The sequence below is a fragment of the Orcinus orca genome, chromosome 18, assembly GCF_937001465.1.
Source record: "Orcinus orca chromosome 18, mOrcOrc1.1, whole genome shotgun sequence".
Lineage (NCBI taxonomy): Eukaryota > Metazoa > Chordata > Mammalia > Artiodactyla > Delphinidae > Orcinus > Orcinus orca.
In genome coordinates, this window is record NC_064576.1 from 6,789,104 (window position 1) to 6,801,984 (window position 12,881).

Consider the following 12,881-nt stretch of genomic DNA (forward strand, 5'->3'; position numbering starts at 1 on the left):
CCAGAGTCAACCCCTGCATTTCCTTCATCCCAAAACTGAAGGCTGAGCTCTCAGTCATATCCACTCCCACACCATCTTTCTGGAATCATGGAGATTTCATAGGGAAATGGAGGTAAAATTTTATCAGCACGCCACCTAGAATAAAATCACCTCTTCGGTCATTAGTCCCTCATTCTTTCTCTTTTCTATAAAAACACATTTAAAAAGGTATAGTTGGATGAATTTTCAGTAAACACCTGTGTCCCCATTTTCCAGGTCAAGAAACAGAATACTGTCAACACCTTAGAATACCCAAACCTACACCTTTCCAAGTCACCACACCCTCCATGTTCCTGGAGATAATCATTATCCTGCCCTTGATCACTATCACATCCTTACTTGTCTTTTTGATTTCACCATTGGAGTATGCATCTTCAAGCACCACAGTTTTGTTTTTCTGTTTTATACTTTATGTAAATGGAATAATATAAGATAAAGTAATATAACATCTATTCCTCTATCAGATAAATTTTGTTCAGCATAATGTTTGTGAGAATGATTTATGTTTTTATTGGTGGCTATAGTTACCATACAGCATTCCATGGACAGTTTCCCACTTTATGACTATACTGATATTTAATTATCTCTTCTATTCTAGTGAAGACTTTCACTAGACTTTACATTATCCTAATTTCTTTCTTGCCATTTCAAATATTTTTTTTCATGTGGGACTTTTATTCACACATGCATGTATTTATCTAGGTATTACATTTAGATGTATAATTATTAGATCATAGGATAAGTTTATTTTCAACTTAGAGGATAATGTCAAGCAGTACTCAAACATGACTATGCTAATTACAGTTTTCACCAGTAGCATATTAGAATGAAAATTCCAATTTCACTACAACCTCACCAAATGTTGTCACACTTTATAATCTTGTAGACATTCTGATAGGTGTGTAGCAGTATTTCATTGTGGTTTTATTTGAATTTTCTTAATGACTATTGTGGTTGAACACCTTTTTGAATACATGTTGACCAATTGGATTTCCTCTTTTTTGAAGTGCCTGTTGGAATTGCTTGTATACTTTTTTTATTGAGTTATCTCTCTTCTTATTGATAGTTAGGTGTTCTTTCTATATTCTGAATATGAGGCGCTTGCCAGTTTTATGTTCTAAAATACCTTTTTTCACTCTGTGATTTGAGTTTTCACTTTTTAAATGGTGTCTCTCAATGACCAAAAGTTCTTAATTATAAAGTAGTGAAGTCAATCTATCTTTTCCTTTAGATTAATGCTTTGTTGTTTCTGTCCTGTTTAACAAATCTCATTTTCCCTGACATCAGGAACATATTATCCCATATTTAGAACTACAACACACTAGACTACATTTTTTAATATAGTTTTAAGGGAAAAAAAGATTTTTGTTTTATTTTTCCATATGGGTATCCAATTCTCCCATAGCAACATACACTGAAAACATTGTTGTTTCACTCCACTACTTTGCAGTGCATATTTGCCATCAATCAAAATGCAGAGGCATATCTGGATATTTATTTTGTCTATCTTCACACTAATATCATATTCTCTTAATTATCATAGTTCTTCCACTTTAATCTCCTTTAGGATTTTCTTTGAACTCCGTATGCATTTTAGAAGTAGCGTGTCATGGCTCATCAAAATACCAGTTGGAGTTTTATTTAATTTACATACTACATTAGGCAGAATTGATGTATTTACAAAATCATCCTCCTTCCATGAACATGGCATATTCAGTCTCTTATTTAGGTTACCAGTAATTGCTGTCAATGAGTAATACTTCTTTCTGAATAGAAATATCACACAACTTTTATTAAGCCTATTCCTAGCCACTTGTATTCTTGTTGATAGTATAAATTTTATCTCTTGAAAATGTTGCATTTCCTAACTCTTAGTGTTGCCATATAGAAACAGAAGTGCTTTTCAAATATTAACAAGTTTCTAAAAATACTTGCTAAAACCACTTACTAATTCTAGTAATTTCTTGTAGTTGCTTTGGGATTTTTTAGGTACAAAATTATATTGTCCAAGAATAAGTATGGTTTTTATTATTTCTTTTTTTAATCAACATACTTACTATTTCTTTTACTTGCCTTACTGCATTGACCAGGACAAACTGGTATCACTGTGATAGTAGATACACTTATGTCAATTACATCAAAAAGAGTACTTTCACCACCTCCTTAATAATTATTATGTTAGTATTATTGCTTTTAGATATATTTATGAGACTAGGAAGCTTCAATGTTCCTCTGGTTTGTTAAAATATTCCATCAGGTGTATATGATTATTTTTTTTCATATATTATGATGACCATATGACTCTTCTCCTTTACTCTAATGGTGAGAAAAACTCAATTGATAGAATTTTTGAAAGTTAAACTACCCTTGAATTATTGAGAAGAAAACAACATTGTCATGATGTATTATTCTAGTTATATATTTCTGGAATTCGTTTGTTGTATTTTTCTCTTCATTTTAAAAAATTGTATTCATGAATGAGTTTGGCATTTACTTTTTTGTAAACCTGACATTCTTATTAAGTTAGGAATAATGGTTATTCTGACCTTTTAAAAATTAGAATTGATGCCTCATTTTTTGGTTTCTGAAAGAAATTGGATATTTGGTTATTTCCATGTTATATATTTAGTAGAGTTTCTCAGTGAAGCTATATGGATATGAGAAAGTTAATATTAATTAATTTTCATTTCCTTAAATAATTACATGACCATTTAAATTTTCTGTTTCCTATTTTTTTTTATTTTATGAGTTACATATTTTTCAAATAGTTTTCCAGTTTATCTAATTTACTTATTTTTTTGCTATAAAGTTGTGCTTATATATTCTTCCTACCCTTTTAATGTTGGCCAGGTCTGTGATGATGTCTCACTTTTTTTCTTGTCACCTTAGTTATTTTGTTTTTCTCTTGTTTTCATTGTCTTCCTCAGGAATTTACCAATGATATTCATCTCTTCAAAGACGTATTTTTGTCTCTTGACATTTTCAGCTGTGTAATTGGTTTCTATTTCATAGATTTATACTTCATCATTTTTTTCTATTTTGAGGTTTTCTTTGATAACTTCTTTAAGTGGATGTTTAGTCCGCTAGTTTTCGGTCTTCATTTCTTTAATTTATGCAGTAACACCATAGCTATACCTCTAGGCTTGACTCAGTTTCATCCTACCTGTTTGACCAAGGTATTTATATAACTGTTCAGTTCAAAATGTTTTCTGATCTTGTGTTTTGACTTTTATCTTGTCTTCACATGTAATTTCTAAATATAAATACACACATTACAATCAAAGAAGATGAAATTATATCTTTCGTTGTTGTTATTTATTTCTGGCTTTTTACTGTTGTTGTTAAGAGAATATATTCTTAATTATTTAAATGTTATGAATTTCTTCTGATGTGCTTTTTGGGCATCCTATTACCAATGTTTGAAAATGCAAATTATATTTTTTGAAAAGAATGCATATTTTTAGGTTGTTGGGTATCATGTCCATTATATAACCACTATGTCAAACTTTTTGAAACTCTCATTTCAAATAATTTCTCACCACTGTCCAATACTATTTCTGTGATGATGTAAAACTTCTGTGTTTTAAACTGTCTAGTATGGTAATCCTTAGTACACGTGCTAGGGAGAGTTTGAAATGTGGCTACCATAGCTTAGAAACTATACTTTTAGGTTTAGTTCATTTAAATTTAATTTTAAATAGCTACATGTGGCTGCATGGTTACCATATTAGACTGGGGCTGTTCTGTACCTTTACTAAATTTTTCAGTGTTTTTCCTAGTATGATCAATTAGGGGTGGGTTAAAATCACCCAGTACCATTGCCTACTTTAGAGCTGCCCATTTTAGTTTGTATATTGTGATGTTCCTTTTTAGGTGCATATGAATTAAGAACTATTATAGTTTCCTGGTAAGTTAATATTTTAAAGTACCAAATGTCCTTCTTTATCTCTGGTAAATTTTTATGTATTATTTTTTCTAATGTTAACATAACTTCCTCAGCTTTCCTTTATTAGTGTTTTTATGATATCACTCTCTCTAATATTTTATTCTCAACATTTCTACATCTTTATGTTTTGGATGCCTCTTGGAAATAATACATACTTCAGTTTAATTTAATTCAGTCTGAATGTAATCACTCAAAAATTACAGCATTTCTTCCATAAATATTCAGGATAAAACTTACGGATTTACATGGATTTATTCCTGACAGTTTTCTACTTGATGACTATTGCTCCTCATTACTTTCTTTTTTTCCTCTCTGTCCAACCACCACACACAGCAAACCACACCACACACACACACACACACACACACACACACACACACACACACTGATTTACTATTTTATTGCTAGAAATAAAAATATGCTTCCTAAACTTACCAGAAAGTAAGTAAATTTTTACTTCTGCCCTCTTCACAGAGAGTATAAAGAACTTACAGAACTAATCATATTTGTTTTGGGCTCTACATGTTTTTTTTGTTGTTCTGTATTTTATCCTTTGTAATATTTCACAACTCATAAACCATTATTATTATATTTTGCAGTTCATATTCAGTTAGATTTATAAACATGTTTTTCATTTTCAGCTTGCTCTACCTTTATCTGCATCTCTAAAATTTAATCTCAGGTTATGTTCCTCCTGCTTCAGGAAAACACCTCATTTTCCCCTAGTATGGGTCTCCTGGAGGTAAATTCTCTCATTTCTCCTTGGTCTAAACTAAGTTTTCCTTCATTCATAGAAGACACTTTGCTAGGTATAGAATTACAAGTCGGGAGTTAATTAATCTCTTTCAACCTCGTATCTCCGACTTGGGTTCTTTGAAGGTTCTTTGAAGGTCATCTCTCTTTGCTTTGGCTGCTTATCATATTCTCTCTCTCTGCCTTTCTTTTTCCCTCCCCCGCTCCCTCTCTCTACAGTTTTACCATATGTTTCTCAATACAAATTTTGTATTATGTCTTTAAAGAATTTAATCAGTGTCAGGGTTCATAGAGTTTCTTGAATCTGTGAATTGATATTCTTCATTTGTTTCTGAAAACTCTCATCCATTAATTCTCCAAATATTACTTCTACTCCACATTCTATTTTCCCTTCTTCTGGGGCTGCAGAAAAGCCCCTGTTAGCTTTTTTCATTGCATCTGTGTCTCCTACCCTCTCCTTTCTACACACATCAATCTTAACTGCCACATTATGGTTATTTTCTTTGTAGTTATTTTCCAGGTCACAGAACCTAATGTTCTATTTATCATATCCTTTTGGTTCTAAATTATGGTTACCTTGATTGTTTTTATAAGTTTGCTATAATTTTGCTTGAAGATTTTTTAAGTATTTGGCACTTGTAAAAATTCTACTATTTCATTATTATTTTAATATATTGGACTTAGAAAAGAGATGCAAAATTGGTCTCCATATACCCTTCACCTAAATTCCCCTTATTTTAATAGCTCGTGTCATTGCAGAGCATTTATCAAAAGTAAGAAATTAATCTTGATACACTATTAACTAAAGCAAAACACTAATTCATATTTCACTATTTTTTTCCATTAATGTTCCTTTTCTCTTCCAGGATCCAATCCAATGACCTGCACTATATTATGTTTTTATGTATCCCGAGTCTCCTCACATCTGTGACAGCTATTCAGTCTTGCCATGTCTTCCATGTCCTTGACACTTTTGGTGAATATGGATTTGTTATTTTGTAGAACGTCCCTCAATGTGGGTTTTCTGTTTTCTCATGGTGACATTGGGGCTGTGTATCGGGAAGGATGCCCCAGGACACTCTAGCACCCTTTTCACTCTGTGCCTCGTCCAAACACTGTCAATTGCTTTTGGATCCTCTTTCCCCTGTGAGGACACAGGCCAAGGAGCTGACCAGGTGCCCCGGAGCAGTAAGTGCCAGGAGATGACACTGTTCCCAGTCTTGGAGGACGATGAGCACAGGTTGAGTGGGGAAACTCAGGTGGCCTGACGGGGCCAGCAGGGGTGGGTGACAGGCACTTTTTCCTCCTTTGCCCTTGACTCCAGGGTTTGGCTTGACTGGTCACTCCCTTGTGTACTGCCTGGTATTCAGTGAATATCCAGGCTCAGAGGTCCCTTTCTTTATGACTTCATGATGCTTCCATGGTTATGCCCTGAAGTCTTTTTTGCTCCAGCTCACCCTTGTTCCCACTACCCATCAGACCAGACATGGTAGAATCTAGCAGAGACTTAAATTATGGGTCCTACCCTTTCCCTAATTTTTCTAAGATACTCAGAAGGGTGTATAAGACCTTTGATCTCCCTTGGGGACAAAGAGACCTCAATACCAAAGGTAATTATCTTCTTTCCTTAAATCAGCTGAAGTTGAGTAGAAGGGCAGCAAGGCACTGGGGCCATGAATGAAAGAGTGGTTCCAGGCCAGTAAGATTTTACATTTATTTTTGTTTTAGTGCAGTCACCTGCTGCACTGAACAAAATTCTGATGTTTTTGGTTAACTCAAGAATACCTATCCAAAGATAAAGTCCACACTGTTGAAACTGGTCATTTCATGTTTGTGGATTCTTTGACTCAGGAGCTCCAGGCATACTGCCTTTCAGCGGAGGAGTCTTATGGCTTGCTGTTCCATTGTTATAAAAGTCTTCATTGTACTTGGAGGGAGCGGGCAACAGCCAGGTCACTGTTTTGATGGCCTGTTCTGATGTTCCTTTTTCCAACTAAACATCATTCACAGGCAGACTAGTGAACAACTCCTATCCTGATCCCTTCACCCGGTACTCAGGCAAAGTATTAGCTCCCCAATGCCAGGGTGTCTTCTCTTATCCCCAAGCCAAGTCCACTGGATCCTCTTCCTTCTCCCCCAGAGACCCATGTCTCTTTCAGCATTCTATACACATTATAAAAATTATCAGAAGCTCTGACTTGAATTTGTCTTAGTTACAAATGGATACATTCCTCTGTTACTCTTTAGAGAATGCTGGGAGAAGGCGTGAGACTCCAGGGTCACAGGCAGGACTTTATGACTCATGGCACAGGAAGTGTTAGTATGATGTGTTTGATCCCCTTACCCTGTACCACAAGCTACATGGAGAGCCCAGGTGGTGGCCAGACATACGGATGGTTGCTTTACTGGGGAGGATCAATGAGTTTGGGAAGGTGTTGTTTTATAACAAGTGGTAAGCAAGCTTCCTTTTTGTCCCAGAGGGGGACATCACATTTTCCTTCAAGTTTGCTCTCTGCAAACACAATCTTGAGCAATGTGCCAGGTAAAGAGTGGCCAGAGACCTACGTCACTCACAACTGTCTGATGCATTAACAGTCAGAGACCAGGAAGCATGGATTTGAAGGGGCAGTGATGAAAATGAGTAAACTGCTTTTCTTTTTATTGATCTTACTTAATTTTAAGCTAAGCATATTTATAAATTATATGCATACACAACTTTACTATTCTTTTAAGTATATTGTAAAATATCAGTTAAATTGAACTAAAATTAGAGAAGAATAAGAGAAAATAAATGTAAGAACAATATCTAACTTTGCTTTCCATACAGTATTGGACTATCATCCTCTTTCTTTTCTTTTTTTTTTTTCCATCATCCTCTTTGTGGTATGGCTTGCCACTTCAATTCTTTTTGTTTGTTTGTTTTTGTTTTTTGGGTTTTTTTTTGTTTTTGTGGTACGCGGGCCTCTCACTGCCACAGCCTCTCCCGTTGCGGAGCACAGGCTCTGGACACGCAGGCCCAGCGGCCATGGCCCACGGGCCCAGCCGCTCCGTGGCACGCGGGATCCTCCCGGACTGGGGCACGAACCCGTGTCCCCTGCATCGGCAGGCGGACTCTCAACCACTGCGCCACCAGGGAAGCCCCACTTCAATTCTTAATGCACCATTAGAGGATTTTTAAATTTTCTTGTGTGTTTGTGTGTGTGTGTGGTATATCTTCTCGATGTATATTTGTTGAAGAATCACTGTGGTAGAAACATCCCCAAATGCCTGGCTACTCCCGATGTAATGCTGTCTGTATCTAAGCGTGATCAAACTCAAGGAGAACCCCTCAGCCTCAGCTGCTTACTATGAACCCACATAGAACTAGTTCATATGTCCCAAAGCAAGGACTTGAATTCCAAATCTGCTTTTACACCAAAGGTGGTTCAAGTTCTATTACACTGTTTCTTGCCTGTGAATGTGTACGATTTGGTCCAGTCTTTCAGCTGAATCCATTCTTGTCATAAAAACAAAGTTGTATGGAACATCAGGCAAAAATGGACAAAGAAGGAGTTGGATTTCAATCAAACCCCTCATGTTATTGTGGTGAAATAGCTATACATCACTTCCTCTTCTGCTCTCCTCACCTTCTATTGTTTCCTCAATTACAAGAAAATTCAACCGCAGAAACACAAAATCACCACTCAAATATTCAATCCTGAATCATGGCATAAAAATTCCCTGGCAGATAGGATATAATAACAGCAGATATAATAAATCACAAGGTTCTTTTTAAAAATCTCAACTTAAAAGTTGGCTTACCTTCTGGATTCATCAGTTTGCACTTGGTTGTGCCTGATGTATGATTTCTCAAGTGCATTTGACATTTCTTATTCTATCACTTTATAGAAAATGAGTAGGTTAATAAATCAATTACACTACAGCCAGTATAAAATTTTAGAAAGTTAATAGAACTTTTATTCATCCAATATAGATCATTATTTTTATTTAATTATCCCTCTTAAACTTTCTCCAAAAAAAAGAAAAACCCTGAAGACTTAAATAATTTAGGTTCTTTAATGATATACAGAGACTCAAAAGTTGTGGAAGAGAAAAGATCATTAAACTGAGAAGAGGTAACAATGAGAAAAAATTTCAGTGATTACATGGTTAAGCTGAAATATTAGTTGAGGAAAGACGTAAAGTTAGTAAGAAAGGAATTTAGAACTAAAACATCTCAGGAAATTTTTGTAACTGAGAGTTTAGGAGGCTTTTGAAAACAGTTTGTGAAAATATGTATAATGTCATCACTGGAATCATTTTAAAATTAGACTGGTCAAATATTCAAAAGGATAATCTAAGGGGGGAAAAATAGCCCTGCATTTTTGAAGAGATTAAGTGATCTGACAGGTGTTTTCTATCTCTACTCTAGAGGATTCCATCATCTTGTCTCTCTGTATGATAAGCCCATTAAAAACAAGAACAACAAAAACACCTGCATTGCGTTCAATTACCTACACAACTTCAGTTGAAAATAAAAGATTCATACAACGTATAAACAGCAGTCTGTGCAGCTGTTAACCAGGAAAAATGTACAAAAAATTTAAAAAGCAGAAATATGTTATTCTAAGAACTGTAAGATTATACAAGAAAGGCAAAGTTCTAAGAGTTTATTTTGAAATGACACTTGGTCAAATAATGAATCAAGAGATTGTCCTAGCTCTGTTCTTAACTAGCTATGTGAATTCAGATTTTAGATCCATAACATGAGAAAATTGGATTACTTACCACTAAGATCCTTTGAGGTCTAATAGTAAATAAGTCTGTGCCTCAAATTATAATGTATAGTGTTGTGATAAAAGAAAAAAAGCATTTCTATTTTTGAACAAATATTCAAACATGATATAAAAACATGATGTCATCATGTTTTTTTTTTAATCTGTGAAGATTGTGATTGGAAAATTAAAATTGTAATGCTGCAGTGGAACACTTAAAGAGAAGAACTCCATTTCTTTTTCTCCAAAGCAAAATTTCCAGGATTTTATTTCCTCAATAAATGGAATTCATTGGGAGAGAAGACATCTTTCCAACTGTAGTGCTGAAAATGCTTCAGTAACTGCACCAAATATGTCCTAATGCGTTGCTTTGTGTTTGTTCACTTTTCTCCATATTAGAGGAATAATATTCCCTCTCTATGCTATATATCCCCTGCCCATTGGTCCAAAATGCATTCCCAATCTCTCTCTAGTAAAACCATCTTCTCCTTTTCTATTTGTACCTTTCCCTCACTAAAACTTAAGTCTTTTATATTTTAAAATTGAAATAAAGTTTTTATTTAATAAAACTTTTCTTTCACTTGTGTCTCTCTTAAACTATAATTTAATCTTATGTCATTTTTTTCTGTTTTGTTGTTTTGAAACTAGTCTATATCTCCTCTGCTTCACAATTCTAACTTCTACAATTTGACTTACATATCAGTCATTACAGTGAAATGTTCTTATTCAATCTACAAAATAGCCCACCTAATAGAAAATTCCAATAATCTTTTTCACAGTCATGAATTTTCTTCAACATGCATTTATAGGTGTATAGGTACTTGTTGTGTTCAATTTTATGGCTGTAATTTAAAAGTGTTTGCCCACATGAAGTATATGGTCTAGAGGAGACCACTACATTATTTAAACAATTGCACAAGTAAATATAAGCTTTCAACTGTGATCAGTGTTTTAAGAAAAGGCCGTAATTGTCTGAGAGGCTATAATAAAGAGATCTAAGTATTTCTTTTGAATTAGAAGTAGCTTACCTGAAGGGACAGATGAGCTGAAGGACAGTGTCTAGAGATGGCATTTTTAGCAGAGAGTGAATTGTTCAGATTGATATTGTTTAGAAATGACTTTGAAGGCACCAGGAGAATCAGAAACAAACAAAAACAACAAAAAGAGCAGACAAACATTAGCGAATCTTAGAAAAAAGCTATTACGCTCTCCAGTTGAGAGATAATAGTAGCTTGGCATACAGTATCTGTTTGCTGAAGATAGAAGTAAATAGATGAAGTTGAAAGATATTCACAAAATAACACTGAAAGTGTGATGGCCTAGGTATGCAAGATGGGAGACAAAAAAAATCTGTATTTCTATAATTCCATATTTCTAACATCTATAACTGAATTCAGTGACATATGGGTTCCGGAAAGAAGAATGGGTGAGGAAAGAAAACTACAGATCAATATTTCTCATGAACATAGTTGCAAAAATCCCTAACAACTATAAGCTAATTAAATATCCAACAGTCTAAAAAGAATTATACAATAAGAACCAAGTGAGGTATATCCCAAGTGTGCAAAGCTGGATCAACCTTCAATAATCCATGAAAGTATTCCACCACATCAAGAGGATAAAGAAGTAAAACCACATGATCATATCAATAGATGCAAAAAAAGCACTCAGCAAAATTCAACGCCCACTCATGATTAAAAATTCTCAGAAAACTAAGAATAAAAGGAAACTTCTTCACATTGATAAGGAACATCTAAAAAAAAAAAAACTGCAGCTAACATAATTCTTAATGGTAAGCAATTTGACGCTTCGCCACTAAGGCCAAGAACAAGGCAAGGATGCCCCCTTCCATCACTGCTTTTCAACATCCTACTGTAAATACTAGCTCATGCAAAGAGACAGGAATGGGGAAGGCAATGTTTGCATGGGGGCGGAGCATTTATGGAAGATCTCTGTACCTTTTGCTCAATTTGCTTGAACGTAAGATTGCTCTAAAACCAAGTCCATTAAAAAAAAAGTTAAGGGCTCCCCTGGCGGTGCAGTGGTTGAGAGTCCGCCTGCCTATGCAGGGGACGCGGGTTCGTGCCCTGGTCCGGGAGGATCCCACATGCCGTGGAGAGGCTGGGCCCGTGAGCCATGGCCTCTGAGCGTGCGCGTCTGGAGCCTGTGCTCCTCAACGGGAGAGGCCACAACAGTGAGAGGCCCGCGTACCCCAAAAAGAAAAAAAAAAAAGTTAAATATATAAGCATCGATGGAGATCTGAGTAAAGAATCAAATACAGCCAAGTGGAACTAGTTAAGGATTAGCTGGCTTAAAATTAATGGTGGCTTTGAAGAGGGTGATGAACAAGAGTGGAAAAGGAATGGAGGGATTTCTAGGTAAAGGGAATGACACAGGGAATATTCTTGCTTTTCTTTACGCAATCCTCTTAAAGGATGTCCTTGGGGAGAAAATAAAAAATTGAAGTGAGAGAGCTATATTTTTAAATTACAACAGTCATAAGAATTCATGATAAATAGTATGTCAAGTAAGATGAAATACTATTAAATATTGACCAAAATCAATTTGCATGCATGTTAATATTACCAAAACCATTCCCCCTATATTTTTGGGGTAAGTGATTACAAATTCACCATACAAACCTTTAATTTTTTAAGCTATACAGTGTAAATTTACTTTAAATAATTATCCTTTTATATATGATGTCACTACTTATAAAAATATCTGTGGGATACAGACTTTGTATCAAGAGGCTATGTTAAAGGAAGTAAAATAAGTAACATCATGATTTCATTGAGGATTTAAATATTTTTCAGAGCCCCTTTGTTCATCATAAAGCTGCAATGTTTCCAGTGTGTTTTTGCCAAAGTAGAAATTATCATGAATGCTTCAATTAAAATTGTATTTACATTCAAAATACCTTCAGCTCCTTACCAGGAAGTTACTATTATGTTACTGTATTTCCCATTTAAGGTAGAAATAAATCCAGTATATGTTCATATTTGTGCTGATTTTTTTCATACATTTATGCAAACAAAATAACACATGTTAAGGCTCTTTCTTATTAGTATAAAGGTCTTATTTGATTTTTAAATTTCTAAAATTAAAGCATTTTATTATATCACAAGCCTGGAAAGAATTTGCCATCATTGGAAGCTTTTTAAAGGGAGTATAAAAATGTGTAAGCTTCAGAAACTCAGCAGTTTTAATTCTCACTTCAGCTACCTGCAGCGTTTCCTCAAAGCTGAGCCTAGCACTTCAGCAATGACATAGCTAGCAAACTTTTCTGTCCTTAGAAGAGGTTTGTTTTTGAATAAATGCTCAGAAGATCTATCATGGATGAATATAAAGCAAGGGTCATTTTCTTCTGTTTAACAATAGAAGTCTGA